The sequence below is a fragment of the Carcharodon carcharias genome, chromosome 10, assembly GCF_017639515.1.
Source record: "Carcharodon carcharias isolate sCarCar2 chromosome 10, sCarCar2.pri, whole genome shotgun sequence".
NCBI lineage: Eukaryota > Metazoa > Chordata > Chondrichthyes > Lamniformes > Lamnidae > Carcharodon > Carcharodon carcharias.
In genome coordinates, this window is record NC_054476.1 from 167,442,485 (window position 1) to 167,458,151 (window position 15,667).

The window sequence follows — 15,667 nt, forward strand, 5'->3', positions numbered from 1 at the left end:
TTCATACTGACTGTAATTTGCCTGTTAATTCATGTTTAATTTATGTTGATTCTGATTCACATTAAAGTAAAAATGACAAAAAGTCAAATCTTGTTGACAATTCCTTGATTTGGGGGTCATTCAGTAAATTTGGTTATTTTGGTTTTTTGTTACTCCACAGTGATCGTAATAACTTCAATAAAGAGTATGGTCTCCGGAAATCAGGTAGTTACATCAGTTAAGTTGATATCAAGCTTGACCGGTGCCATCCAATGTTGACCTCACTGAAGTTTGCAGGGTCAGTGGGATGGCACCTAATTTGCCTAGAGCATATGGGCAAAAGCTGCACTACCAGCACATCTGGAGGCTGCATTTCCCTTGTAGTTTGAAAATTCAATGCTTGGCAGGCTTTGGCGATGGGTCTTTTACCCTGGACAACCTTCCTCAGACCCAAAACAAATGGTTTCCTATGTAAGTTAAAACAAAATGATTTGGGAATTTCTTTGGTAGTCAAGGCTACTTCCCTGGCTTGGATCACTCCATCTATGGTGGGTCCGTCTATTTCAGGCAGCCAGTATGTCTCAACTTATTTGGCATAACGACACCCAGTACACCAGGTCCTCACTCCTGGCTCTGACCCTCTGATGATACCTACTTTGTAATGGGTAGTTGAAGTTTTCACTTCTTACAAAGCTTGATTGTATTCCAAAAATGGCTGTGAATGAATGCAACTGATTTTTCACCAGTCCCATGCTGCAGTTACAGCCAAGCTCCTGTGGAACCCTGCATTGGAAAGAATATTAGAACACAATTGGTGAGCTCTGCACTCATCAAAGTGAGAACTGTTAGTTCTGGGAATTGAAATACATTCGATTTTGGCCACACACCGTCAGCATTGAGTGCTCCCATGTCTGATATAGCAAGGAAGAACTTGCATTTACATAATACTTCTCATAACCCCTGCACAGTCCAAAAGGGCTTCACGGGTGATTCATCACAACAGTGACCACACTTGAAAAAGTAATGTCGTAGAGCAGTTAGAAATAAAGTGAAGTTGTCTCTACTCTGTCCCAATAATGCACCTTAGCTACAATCTTAAAAATGCCTCTTTTTGAAGCAGTGCAGCATGTCTCCATATTTTACAGCAGTCATCTTGTGGCTTTCTTTAGTGATATTACCAATATTTTGGTGTTTTTTTTTCTGTACTGTAGCTTTGAACAAGACTGTCAAACTTATTTCTTATGAGATTCTTCATTCCAACAGGAATTTTATTGTATCAGTAGGGGCAGATTTAACACCCAAAATGGCCAAAAGCATCTGATAATGTTCAGAGAACACCAGAAATTCTTATCATTTGACTTTAATCAGAAAAATAGCATCAGTTTAGTGCTCAGGGATCAATTTCTGGATGCAATTCGAGCTCAACATTTCTTTAAGGATATTAGTTTCATAAAGGAAACCACTGTCAAGCATAGACAATCTGTGGGATCTTTAATGTGGTTATCCAAATAACTGATTAGTGATGGAATGAAGGGAAACACTTCTGCTACTTGGGCAAGAAGGTGCTTGGCTAACTTATCTGAAACCCGGTACCAGAAAATGGACTTCAGTTTGAATGAAGAGCATGGGACAATTGCACTTTATCCATTATTATAGTAATACAAATGAAAAAGTAAATTAGTTGGGAAAAATAAGCCTTTGATTCACCCACCACACTGATTAAAAAGGCCCATAAAACTAATAACCTATTTATTTTCAATGTATGACTCTTGGGCCATGTACTAATTCTCCTGTTTAAGCTAGAATACCCAGCAAAGCATTCTTACATATAATAAATTTGCCCTTATCTACAACTAATAATTAGCTCATGTGAAAACAGGTCTTTATGAAATTTGTTAATGGGTTTTCTATTATCTTGCATTGTTTTTGGAGGCAGTAACACAATCTTCCTCCCTGTATGGAATCCAAACCCAACGACACATTGAGATTATTGTAGATTGTTCACTCCTACATTTTATTATATAAGATAAATCAAAAATCACCTTATTTCCTTCTAACTAGCCTGCATCATGCACACAACCACGGTTGATTGCAAGTAAAGGGAGACAGATCGTCCCTTTAATCTCCTAAATTGGTGATCAGCCTCCCCTTTTCAGCCACACTCCAAATCTTGGAATTGCCCTTGTTATTTCTCCCTCGCTCCCGCCCAACTCTTTAAACTTGCATAAGCCTTCAGTATGCATGCATGAGAACTTATTATCAATAATCAGTGCTGGAAGTCATGAACTGGTAAAAATATTTCAGTAGACCATTGGTCATCACACGGACGTTAATCAATTTAAATGGGTTGGCTAACATGAGCAAAATAATATTGTTCTTTAAAGGCCAGGTTTTCATTCCTACCATTGCAGCAAAATTACGTTGGTTTATTTTTATCTAGTTAAGAGGTATTAGAAATGGGGATTGATGTATTTGGTGCCCAGTGTTCGCATCAAACATTGAATGAGATGTATCACAAGTTTGAAAAGGGGTAAAACTATTAATACCCACTGCACACCCGGTGAAGCATGTTGGAGGTTTGATCTATTTTAATGGCTGGGCCTCATTTGATTTGAACCAGCAATTGTTGCTGAATGCGAGCAGGAGTGTAAGTTTTTGGGAGAACATTTCAGAGAAGTTGAGAACAATTAAGTTTAACATTGTGACAATATGATGTTCAAAGATTTTCTGCACAGTGACTCACTCTAGACATAAGGGTTACATAGGGTGGGGTGGGGGGGGGAGAGTGTGAAATTCCATTTCTGGTGCTGGCACAAAACTGCACAGTAGTGGATCGGCCGCATGTTATACACCTCACCTTTAATTTCCTTCTGTTGAAATTAATGTGAAGGGTTATTAAGCAGAATGATTAACAGGCGACTGATCTATTATTGGCCATTGTGTCTCTGATGTTGAGTTTCATCCCATAATTCCTCCAAATCAAAAATGAAGGGAAGCGGCTCTCTATTGCGACAACGAGCTTTCATACTGAGCAAAATGAAACAGCTCTTCATGTACCAGGTTGACATTCCCATTTTCCAGGCCAGTAACTCTGATGGCTTCTCAGGTTAAGATTTCCAGTTTGCTCTGAATTCTGTGCAGTTTCGTGCTTTGTACTTGTTCCCACCAACAACTGTATTGAGCTCATCCAATCTCATTCCACTCTTGGGGCTGAATTTTATGAGGAGGCAGTGGCCCCATCCACGGGCTGAAAAGCCAGGGCAAACCCACCTCTGTTGGCCTGGGAGGCCATGCCTGGATTTTATGGTTGTTGGGCAGCTAATTGCCTGAGATCGTGGCTTCTGCCCCTCGAGGGAGGGTGTCCCATTTCCAAGAGCTGGCAGCCATTGTGAGGGATGGCAGCTCTCCCTTCTCAGCAGCGTCATTGTGAGCATTGACTGCTTGCTGCTGGGACTGTAATCAGCCCCCAAGAAGGAGTGGGCTGGAGGCTGGACTTGAAGCTAAGTGGGATGACCTCACCAGGGCCTATCAGGCAGGTCCCGGTGAGGAAGGGGCGTTGGGTTGGAGGGGGGTGGGTGATGTTGGTGTGTACAATGGTGATTTGGAGGCTGGTGGAGAGGTGGGGGGGTGGGGGGCGTTTGGGTGTTCAAGTGGGTCAGCCATACTCGCAGGGAGGGGAGCCTCTGTTGGCTCACAGGATGTCTGAAGAGGAGGGACACCCCCAAACCTGCAGCCAGCCCTGGAGGACTTGCCACATGTCATGGGCACCCCCACCACTGATAAAACTCCAGTTGCGGCAGGAGGAGGCCCCTAGGTGTCTACTGATTGTCCCGCTAACGGCCTCAATTGGCCCAAGGGCCACAGAAACCTACCCAGCCATTGGTGAAATACCAGCGTGGGTGGGTAGACAATGGGCATGGGTGACCCCCACCATCTCACCTGACTTTACACTACTGCATCCCCACCCCCCCAGCCTGCCATCCCATCCCCCACATAAAATCCTGGCTTTAAAGACACCTGAGAGTGGAGATGTCAGTCTGGACTAATTTCAAGATCAGAACCCGGAGGTGATACAGATTGTTCTGATACCACACCAGCCAACCTTTTATACAGAAAAGCTCCAACGTTAGAATTTATAATTTTTTACTATGACTGCATTGTGAACCAATCTGTACTCTAACTGCTTTCGCCAGTATTCATTCTGGGCCAACATGTTTCAGGAATTATTCACAACATCCTTTTATGATATAAAATGCCCATTTCTCAGAATCTAAAAATAAAAAATGTCACTTAGTGCTCAAAGGGTTGAAAAACACTTTTAAAATGTTATCAGAGGGAAGTAATTGTGTGCTATGGTTGATTTCTACTCTGTCACTTTTAACTTGTCATTCAAATTTGGCAAGGAGCATTAACGGCGTGGGCTCACTTCACTTTTCAGACATTTAGCTTTCCTCCTCAGGAAAGCATTTAGGAAAAATCATTTTGTGACAAAATTGTTGGAAGCAATTTGATGATTTTCTGAAGTGACCTTCAATTTTGTAGAGATTCTGATTGTATAATTAAAGCAAGTGCAGACATGTATTTACAAAGTTTCACAAGCCTGAGCCAGGTAGGAGAGTTGTATAGAAATTACAAAATGGAAACAGGGGGTTGAATTTGACCGTCGGCTCTGAGACCCCACGTTGAAAAGTGGGTCCCCCGGCTCGCTCTTGCTGGCAGTGGTCCGGCTAGGCGATTTTATCACAGCCATCCCTTAATGGGATGGCTGGCCAATCAGAGGACTGGCTGCCCTGAAGACTCAGCGGTGTGACCAAGAGATGTGGGCACTGCTGAAGCGGGTCGGAAACCTTGGGTGCGCATCAAGATAGAGGTGGCCTCATGGAGGTACGTACGAATGGAATTCAGAATGGTCAAGGGGATGGCCCCATCCAACATAGGGCAAACCCCTGCAGGGGACTGGTGCTGGCTTTCCTTCTATGACCCCGTCTGTGGGGCATGGCGCCTTTGGCTCCGATGGCACCTCCCTCCATCCCGCCCACCCCCCACCCCCCAAAAACTGTGTCATGGAGGCTGACTATGAAGCTGGAAAAGTGGGAAAATGCCACAGAACTATGCCTAATTTCCTCACATTAAGTGTGGGTGGTGAGAAAGGAGAGTGCAGATGATAGGAGATGGGGGAGGTGTCTAGTTGGTGGAGAAGGGAAACTAAGGGGAAGATTGACTGCTTGGAGTAACTGCATTGTCAGGCTGGTCGGACTTTGTGTGGTCTATCCAAAGAACCTTGGGGGGTGGGGGGTGGAAGGGAGGAAAGGAAACTAAAGTGAATCATTTGGTGATGCTATTTTGTGGCAAATCACTAAATGCTAGTGCACATGCTCAAAAGGATTAATGGAATATTGACCTTTATTTCAAGTGGGGTTGGAATTTAAAAGTGATGCTTCAGTTGTACTTAGTCAGATCTCATCTGGTATATTTCATGAAAGATATATTGGCCATGGGAGTGGATACAGCACAGATTCAGCAGAATAATCCCAAAGGTTAAAGGGCTGAATTATGAGAAATCTGATTTAATATTCCATTGAGCTGAGAAAGTTGAGGGGTGATCTAATTGAGGAGTTTAAAATGATAAAGGGATTTGATGGGGTAAACATGAAGAAACTAGTTCCCCCACTGGAGAAATCCACAATGGACCATAATTTTAAAATTAGAGCTGGACCATTTTTAGAAGCAAAAAAAAAACAGAAAATGCTGGAAAAACTCAGCTGGTCTGGCTGCATCTGTGGCGAGAGAAACAGAGTTAACGTTTCGAGTCCATAGGACTCTTCTTCCTAACTCTTTTTTTCTCTCTCCAAAGATCTGTCAAACCTGCTGAGTTTTTCCAGCATTTTCTGTTTTTATTTCAGATTTCTAGCATCCGCAGTATTTTGCTTTTATACGATTTTAGAAGCATTTTTTCAAATAAAAGTTGGTAGAAATCTGGAACTCATTTCCTCAAAAGGCTGTGGTTACTGGATTAACTTTAAATTTCCAAAAGTGAGATTGGCATGCTTTTGTTGGGTAAGAATATAAAGGAACATGAAACAAGGGCAGGTAAATGAAGCAGAAATACAGATCAAGCAAGATCACACTGAATGCCAGAACAGATATGAGGGGCTGAATGGCCTACCACTGTTCCTTAGTTTCCTGCATTACCAATTAAAATGGGCTCTAGGCAGTTGCAAATGCTCATACTTTTAAACATTAAAAATATTGTTTTTGCCAGTTGGAATAATCAACCATGTACATTCGAGCAAAGTGACATCTGCCTCTCCCTCACAATTTAAAATGGGTGATTGATGACACAGTGATGAGCAGCATTAGAATAGTTTGTAAATAACATTATTCAGAAGATGCATTAAGGAACAGATGAAGCCTGCGGTATGAAATCAAAATCCGGAATCATTTTAGACTCAGTGGGTATTGTCACGCTTTATGCTTCGAATCCTGCAATTTGATTGAAATTAATTTTTTTAATTTTGTGGACTAGGTTCATCTGTCTTTATAAAGACTGATAGAAGTGAGAACTGAAGAAGTCTGTGTCACAATGCAGAGCAACCCTGGGCAGAATTTTCTGTGCTGGCTGGCGTCAGGCACGTTCGGTGGCGTGAGCGCACAATATGGCCCGATCGGTTTTACAACAGCAGGAAACCACTTTGCAACCGTCCGCTCATCCCGCCAATGGCCAGCTGCGTTTCCCACCATCGGACTGGGGAACCTCATTGTAATACATCAGCAGATCGTGACTAGGCCAGACGGCCGGAATTGGCCCCCCACCACCACCCCCTCCCCCCCCACCACCCACACCGCCGGATTGTCCATCCACGTCGGCTGGAAAACAAGCCAACGTGTTTCACAGCGGCACATAAGTGACGTGCACTTGGGGTGGTGGGGGGAGGCTGCATTTTGAAGGGAACTCAGAGGTGAGTACACAATCATGCTGTGCAGTGCTTGCCAGGGTCGCGTGTTGGACTTCAAGCTTGAGGGGTGCTGAGGGGCCGGGGTTAAGGGCAGCCCTGCCATTGAGACAACTTGTGGGGGTGGGGGGGACAAGGGCCTGCTGTTGAATATAACGCACAAGCATTCAGGGTGGGGGGGGGTGTGTGGGTGAGGGAAGCGGCCACACGTTAGGGATACCTGTATAAAGTGACCATTCCTCTGCAGCTGAGACAGTTCAGATGCAGCCACGTTGATATGATTGGAGTCGGTCCTCTAGCTTCTCTGTCCACTCAAGCAACGCAAGGGCACTAAAGTGCCAACAAGTGTTCCAAAGCATTTCACCCCATCCTCCATCCCCCAATGCAGACTGCAAAATCATGAGAATTTTAGTGACTGACTGCAGAACAGTTATTGACTGCACACGTTGTACAATCTCCTTGCTAAATCTGTCCATGGAGCAGTCACAGCTGGAGGAGCTCACAGCCCCTTGCAATGTCAGCATCCCAGTTTGGATCAGTCTCCCCCATGGTTGAAGCTAACAGTGCATCCTTGCAGTGTGGGTTAGGAGAATGCCTGTGCCTGAGCTGATAGCACAGCCTGTAGTCCAGTGGGCAAAGCTGCTGCCAATCGGTCAGGTGGAGTGGGGCAGAGATGGTGGGGTTTCAGGCAGCCACTAATCTCTGGCCATCCAAGTGATGGCCAGCACTCTCCAGAAATTTCTAAGAAGCCTTAACACTTAACCAAGACAGGTTCTTAGTACACAGATGCTAACTACGTGTGTCCATCTTTCATCCTACAGGAGGACTACATCAGGATCATGGATCCTGGTGAACTAGCTGTATGCCTGAAGGCCTACAGAGAGTGAAGACGATGAAGGGGAGAGCGAATGAACTCTTGGATGCACAGAGGCTGGAGCAGCAACCTCTGGAAGAAGCGGCAGCTGGGGCTCTCGCTACTGAAGAGCCATAGCGAGCCATGGCTGGTCAGCGCCTAGCGACACCCAGGATCTATTGATGCCACCTGTCATTCCTGCAGATGACCGAGAACCAGCGTTGCCAAAGACTTTGCATGTCTAGTGAACTGGTCAGTCACATCTGCCAGCTGCTGCAGGATTTGGCGCCACATGGACAAGGAGGGCATCCACTGCCAATGGCCATGAAAGTGACCGCAGTGCTCAATTTCTACGCCAGTGGGTCCTTTCAGAGCTCCACATGTGATCTCTGTGGGATATCACAAGCCTCCAGCCACAAATGCATCCATGAGGTCATGGATGCCAACTTTGTGAGGGCACACAACTTTGTGCATTTCACCCGGGACCAGGACTGCCAGGATGCAAGAACAATTGAACTTGTCCAGTTTTGGGGTTTACCACAGGTTCAGGGTGCGATCGACTGCACTCACGTGGCGCTCAGACCTCCATAGCAACACATGGTAAACTACATCAACCACAACTGCTGAATGTGCAGCTGGTATGCAACCACCTGTCATGAAGCTATTAATGTATATAATGTAATTGGAAATGTTTTTTTTAAAATAGAGGTTTAGTCTGTGGGTGTGTCCATGTGTGTGTTAATTGGATTAAAGCCAGCTAGCCTGGGTGCTTTGATGTATAATAGTTTTAGGTGTAAACAGTAGGTAGAGGGTACATTTGCATTTTGTTGAACAAAGCTTTCAAGAGTGAGTGTGAGATCTTGCACCTAGCTAGGAGAGACCAAGCAATGTTTATACTGCTTATAAAATTAGTACTATGAAAGGGGCTTTATAGTTAGAAGAGGTGGAGTTCAAAAGGCCTGGTGATACAGTGAGAATTTACATTCAAAGGGCAGGCTGGGTATAACCTAAGAGAAGTTTGTGTGTGAAAGGCAGAGGCAGTATAAGATCAAAGCTTGTAAGCCTACAACTGTCTGCAAAGGAACAAAATTGAAAAGAGCCTCATTTTGAATGTGTAAGGTGAAAATGTGTTGTCTGGTGTCTGTTTAAAGTCTATGGGTTGTTGTTGCCTTAGTGGAGATTAATTTGGGAATTTGTTATGATAGTAGTAATTTGTAGTCAGGTGTTTGTCTTTAATACCTTGTAAATTAATAAATGTCTCATTTAGTTTGATATAAAAACCTCTTGAGAACAGGTGGTCTTATTCTTGAATTTAGAGCTGCAACTCAAAACATACCAATTGAAAATATAGGTTATGACAGTTGTTTAAAGTTTCCCTCTGGGATTTTAAGTAACTCAGCCTTTAAAAACTGCTGTGTTGTAACGCTACTAGGAATGCAGCCTGAAAGTGTGCACATGGGTTCCAGGGAATGTGCATGACTCTTACATTCTCTGTCGGTCCAGATCCCTGGAGTCTTCCAGGGCCCACAGAAGCTGCAGGGCTGGCTCCTCGAGGACAAGGGCTACCCACAGAGGCCGTGCCTGATGACACCCATGTGACGGCCTCAGACTGCAGCAGAAAGACGGTATGAGGCTCATGCCGCAGCTCGCAACTTGGTGGAACAGACCAAGATAAGGTTCTGATGCAGGGGGTGTCACATATCATCATCATCTGCTGAGCCCTTTACAACCTGATGCTGCAACGGGGAGAAGAGCTGGCTGAGGAGGAGGTTGAGGAGCTGGAGGTCTCCTCGGATGAGGAGGGCGCCGATGGGGATGAGGTTGAGGAGGTCCTCAGAGGTGGTGGTGACAGGGATGAGGCGCTCAAACTGGCTAGATGAGGCAGGCATGGTCTGGAGGCCCTCATAGCTGCTAGATTTGTGGAGGATGATGGCAACATGCAGTGAGGTGTCTCCATAGATCTTCACATTGCATCTGTGAATGTTTGACTCAAGTTTGGCTTATGGCAGCGTGCATACCCTCTCTGAGGATGCTCTTGCCATGGAGATGCAGTGGAGGCCGTAATAGTTGATCGAGGGCAGCTCTCTTGTGCTCTGTGATCTGGATTATATCATAGAGACGCAGCCATGAAACTTTAGAAGCATCTGATCTTTGTCCATCTTCAGCATCTGTGCCCTTCAGCAGCACAGCATCAGTGGTCATAGATGCTGCAGAGATGGGAGGCAACCCCACCTTAATGATGGTGGAGAGAATGATGGTACTTTGAAGCGCCTGCCCAATACATTCTGGCAGCAATGACCAGCACCTCCGAGGTGCAGGCATCAGTAATGTGTCCAGGGAATGTGAGGCTGGACCATCACTGTGGTCTGAAGGCTGCACAGACACAGGGAAGAGGCCCTGGACTGAGACACCTGCCTTTATCTTGTGCAGAAAGGTTTCACATCTGAGTGACACGAACACTGCTCATCAGAACAAGGAGCCACAGGAAGGGAGACATTCTTGGGAGTTTATTGACAATAGTGAACAGTGTGTACAAGTGATTAACACCCATGCCCAGGCTGTGCAACTAATTCTTCTTAAATTTCCTCACCCTGCCTCTATGCCTTGGTGCTCCCTGGACATCCACAGTGGAGCTGGGGGCAGCCTGCTGACTGCTACAACCTGTCTGTGATGACTTTGGCGAGCGTCCTCTGGAGGGCTGAGATCTGGAGGGCCCTGGCCTGCTTTCAGGGTCCTGCTGTGTGGCAGTGGCACCTTCCTCGGCCTGTGAAGCTGGATCTGCGGAGATTACAGGAAGGGGGGATTTGGATGGGCCGAACACTCTTGGAGCCACCTGGGTGGGTGACCCAGGAGTGTGCAAGTGCTGATCCTCGTCCCTATGGGTGCCTGAGGGCCCCTGGCTGACTCCTTGAGCAGGAGGGGTAACTGGAGTGAGATTGAAGTGCCCTGCACTCCTCTCATGTACACATTGTTGGAGGCCAACTATGGCATCAGTGATGGAGTTAAGCCCACGCAGCAGTGCAGGAGCAATGTCCTGGACTAGGTCTCCATGGTGGCCGCCACCTACCAGTGTTGACCTCGGTGCATTGGCATCCTGGCGCTATCACTTAAGCCTGAGGGCAGATGGACTCCTCCATCGTGCCTTGCAATCGGAGGAGTGCAGTGGACATCCCTTCCTGATGTTCCTGAGCTTGCCTTTGCAGCTCCAGAAACTGTGACATGACTGATTCCAGAGGCTCGTCATCTGACTTGGACTCAGCAATTTTCTGACCTCCAGCAGTCCTCCGAGTGCCAGGGACCTGGGAAGTCCATGCCTCCACCTGCTGTGGATCAGACTGTGCAATGTGCTCACCAGATTGTGATCCCAAGGCTACTCTAAATCTAGGTCCCGCCGAGGTGTGTGTCTCTGCGCTGGTGGAGGGTGTGGGTGAGCGCTGTGACGGGACTTCAGGGAGGGTGCCTTCAGATTCCTCTTCAGAGTTTTCTTTGGGGCTTGATTGGAGGCCCTGGGTCATGGATTCTGTCGGTTGTTTCCCAGATGTGTCTACAAAAGCAAGGGGAGATAATTAATGCATGGCAGTGGCCTGTGAAAGAGGACACATCACTCACAGCTTGGTTATGTGATGGATGTTGCACTCCTGGATCCTCACTTGGTGAAACAGCGTCAACCTCACTGTCAGCACAGGACCGGTCCAGATCCTCACCAGTCAGCTGGATGGCTGTTTTTAAAGTCCATGAGAACCTTGATCTCAGGCATTCCTCCACCGGTCTGTGACCTCACCCGCTAGTTGCGTGCCAGCTTGTCCTGCATGAATAAAGATGGAGAGAGTGTAAGCAGGACACATGCCAGACCAGATGATAAGTATACCTGGTGTGTGTGAGCAGTGAGTGGTCCCATGGATGGGATGAGGACAATGACGGTGTGTGTCAGAGTGTGAATGGTGATGTCCCTGGCACTGCCAGTGAGTGAGGGCCCTGTGGGTGTGTGATGGGTTTGTGAGTGTGTGAGTTGCGAGTGATGAGAAGAGTGACTTAACCTGGCGGAACGGAGGAGATCATTCATCCTCTCGTGGTGCTGGGTGGCTGTCCTCTTTTGAAGGGAGTTGGCACTGACCATTGCTGCCACTGCCTCCCAAGCCTGACTGGTGATGCCGCTGCCCATCCTGTGGCCAGAGCAGGGGTATAGGACATCCCGGCGGGACTCCACTGTGTCCAAAATGCATTCCAGAGACATGTCACTGAAGCAGGGGCTGCAGTCTTTTTGCCTTTCAAGGCCATCCTGCCTTCTGTGCAGCGGATGTAGTCTGGAAGTACTTGAGATGTGTGCTTGCAGCCGGCTTTTAAGTATGGCGCCTGGCCTGATGAAGAGGCGAGGTGATGGTGGGCGGACGAATGAGAGCCCGCCCACCATGGAAATGGCGTGTTTTCTGGGAATGGTGGTTTTGGGACCTTGTGGCATAAAAACCCACCATCGTGGCCGGCAGGTAAAACATCATTTTACCCGCCCGCTACTGCACTCAGTGCAAACCTAGGATGATTCTGCCCATTGTCTACAATGAGTGTTTGGAGTGTTGGTATGGAATAGCCTAAACTGGTATTAGTAACAACAAATATTATTGGTAGGCTCAGAGCTTTACTAATTTGTTTTTCAGGATTCTCTTGTCTTTCTGAGTTACCTCTCATTACTATCATAGTAGCAACACCTCTAGTCTTGGAAAGAAAGCTTTGTAATTGTGACTACAGAACAATAGCTCATTGTAATGCAGGTCTTGTGTTAGTGACCACACAAAAAGGGAGCTTTTACAAGTTTGCGCTCATACTCATCTAAATCCCATGCTCATCAGCCCACTCGTAGGCCCAACGTGAATTCTTGATGTTCAGCTTTGTGCCAGGAGCACAAATTCAGAACAAGATATCCCAAAATGGGCATTATGACTTGGGTGTGAAGCTGCTGAGAGCTAAAAGTGCTTCACGATCTAACAGCTGAGGTTGAGGTCACCTCAAAGAGGCGGGCTGATTCTGCTTGCTGGACTGGAATCAATAGAATTATGACCAGTGCACTAGGAATGTTTTAAACTCAACTATTAAACTCTTTTGCAAGTTAGTGGAGGACAACTTCTTCAGCTCTTTGTTAATGTCAAAATGTAAGCTTCATTTAAATGCTAATGAGTGAAGCTCTGTGTGTGCATACAGGCATCCATCAAGGAAGTTCCATTTTTTTTTCTGACTACAGAGACATTTAGAGATAATGGTATAACACAAGTCTTACAATTGTCCATTGATCCAAGTAGCTATTGGTGTCAAACCAATCATTTCAGTATAATTGCATTCTAAAGTGCCAGTATTCTAAAGCGGTATCCAACATATATATCATATAACATATGTGGCATATATAGCCTATACACCACATTATTACATCTTGAATGTGCCTATAGATCTATCCAAAGCATTTATTTCATGAAAAAGTAAGCATCTCAAAATCAAACACCATTCACTTTTATCGTAATGCAGTGGGAGCTGTTGATTAGATGTTGATGAAACCAACCTTCTGTGACAGGGCTCGATAGAAATTACCACTTTTGAAGTCTTAACGAGCTTAAATCAACATTTCCAAGTAGTTCTAAAAAATAATTAATTTTCTGATAGTGCCCTGTCAGCTCAATTATTTTGTACTTTTGAGACTCCCACCACATTAAAACCATGAAAACAATATTATTTCTGACATTCATAACATCTGTGGGTTGATAGCAGAGTTTATAAGATCAGCAAGTACAACAGAAGAATGAAGTGCTTATCATGAATGAGAAGAATAGAACATTAATGCCTAGGAAAATAGATCATTCTTGCCAAGGATGTGCGCTGTAGATTTTTCTCCAAACAGAACAGGCAAGAACTGCACATTGTGGAAACTGTCCGAATGTCCCATCCAAGACCAGGGCTGTGCTGTTCTGTAAGACCCCATCACCTCCAAGATCCCTAACACCTACAGGGTCTTTTGCAACCACTTTCTCGATCTTCAACATTTCCATTTTCGCCTTCAAACCCCATCCACAATCAACTTCAGCAACTGGGGATAAAAAAAATGCTAGGCTGATTTTTTTTTGTGTGTTCTGCTAGCCCTTGCCCCCAGATGGAAAAAAAGGCCACCCTACAGTGATAATATGCTGTGGACGGCCTTAACAAACTGAGGGTTGGACTTCCCCTCAGTGGAAGTAGGTCCCACCCTCGAGAGCCTCCGGCCAATCAGATGGACTGGCAGCTCTTGCAGTCTCAACAGGGCCAGAAGAGGGTCCCACAAAGAAGTGTCACGGACGCCCAGTACAGTGAGTCTGGGGTTTCTTGGCTGGAGAGGGATTGGGCATCCGGGTGAGGGGGGCGGGAGGGTGGTTTTTGGAGGCTGGGCAGGGAGGCATAAAGGTGGGTTATGAACTTAAGGGGGGGGTCCCCCAAATATGTACAGGGTACCGCCCAGGGGTACCACCCTTCCATCCCACCCTTTCACCAAATTTGATGAAAAAAACAGACTGTCCACGCTCACTTGCCTTCCACTGGCAGTGGAGGTAGATCGAAGCCCTTAAATGTCACTTAACTGGGCAGTTTAGAGCCTCAATAGGCCTAAGGACGAATGGTCTAGTGGGTGCCTTACCCACACCCCATATCAAGGGGACCTCGTTGGGGGTGGGCTGGAAGCTGGTGCACTACTCACCTAACCTATTTTACGTGCCCCTCCACCCCCTGTTGAAAACACACCAGCCAGGGAGGGGCTGTGAAATTCAGGCTGCTTTCCCCCAGCTCCTTTACCAGCACCTTTGCCAACTCCCAAATCTCTCTCATCCAGCTCTCCAGCTATCCTGGTAAAATTTTCTGCGGTGTAGTATATATTGGCTCCACTTGCTTCTGTTTCTCTCCCTCATAGTGCCCTACACCACGCAATAAGCACTCACATTTACACGCAAGGTCTGTATGCTTATGATTGCAGCAAGATATTCCTAAAGGCCAAGGCAAGATCCCAAACTCCTGTTCTTTATTACTAACTAGAAAGGTATGGTAAGTTTGTATAAGATTACCTGATAGATCCATTAACACAATAGGGCCTAAATTCGTTAGCATCCTAAATCATATATGATTCTGCTGACCGAAGAGGCCCAAGGATTGAATTAAATTGATTCTTTCGTCATAATTCAAATTTTACTTTTTATGCTCATCAAATGGGTACAACAATTTAGGCTCCACGTCCTCCGCAAGAGAGGCAGGTACTTTGAATAAAGCTCAAGATTTGATGTGGCAAATCTCCTCAGAGATGTTGTACAAATAAGCTTCACTTTACATGGAATTGTAACTGGAATAGAAATTATGCTTAAAGCTTCCAAATCCACTGAGAGTAAACAAAACCATTGCATATAGATTAAGAGAATGAAAAGACAGACAAAACTGAGGAAATGATAGAGATGTCCAAAACAAAAACAGGAAATGCAGGAAAAATCAGCAGGTCAACATCTGTGGAGAGAGAAGCAGAGTTAACAGTTCGAGTCTGTATGACTCTTCTTCAGAAGTGTGGTACCTTTAACAGTGCTTTAGAACTCACCAAGGCTCCTTAGACAGCACCTTCTAAACCCACGACTGCTACCATTTGGAAGGGCAAGGGCACCAGACACAGGAACACCACCACCTGGAATTCCCCCTCCAAGCCATTCATCATCCTGACTTATGAAACGCTCACTCACTCACGCGTATATGGGAAGGTCATGCTCGCTGGGCTTGCACTCCCACTCCCTACCTGCACAGGCAGCACTGAGCGCTGCCACTCATGTTTCACACTGGGCAGGCCTTAACTGGCTCCCCAGAGTGGAATTGTCCTCCAGCCCCAATCGCGGGCGGTGGT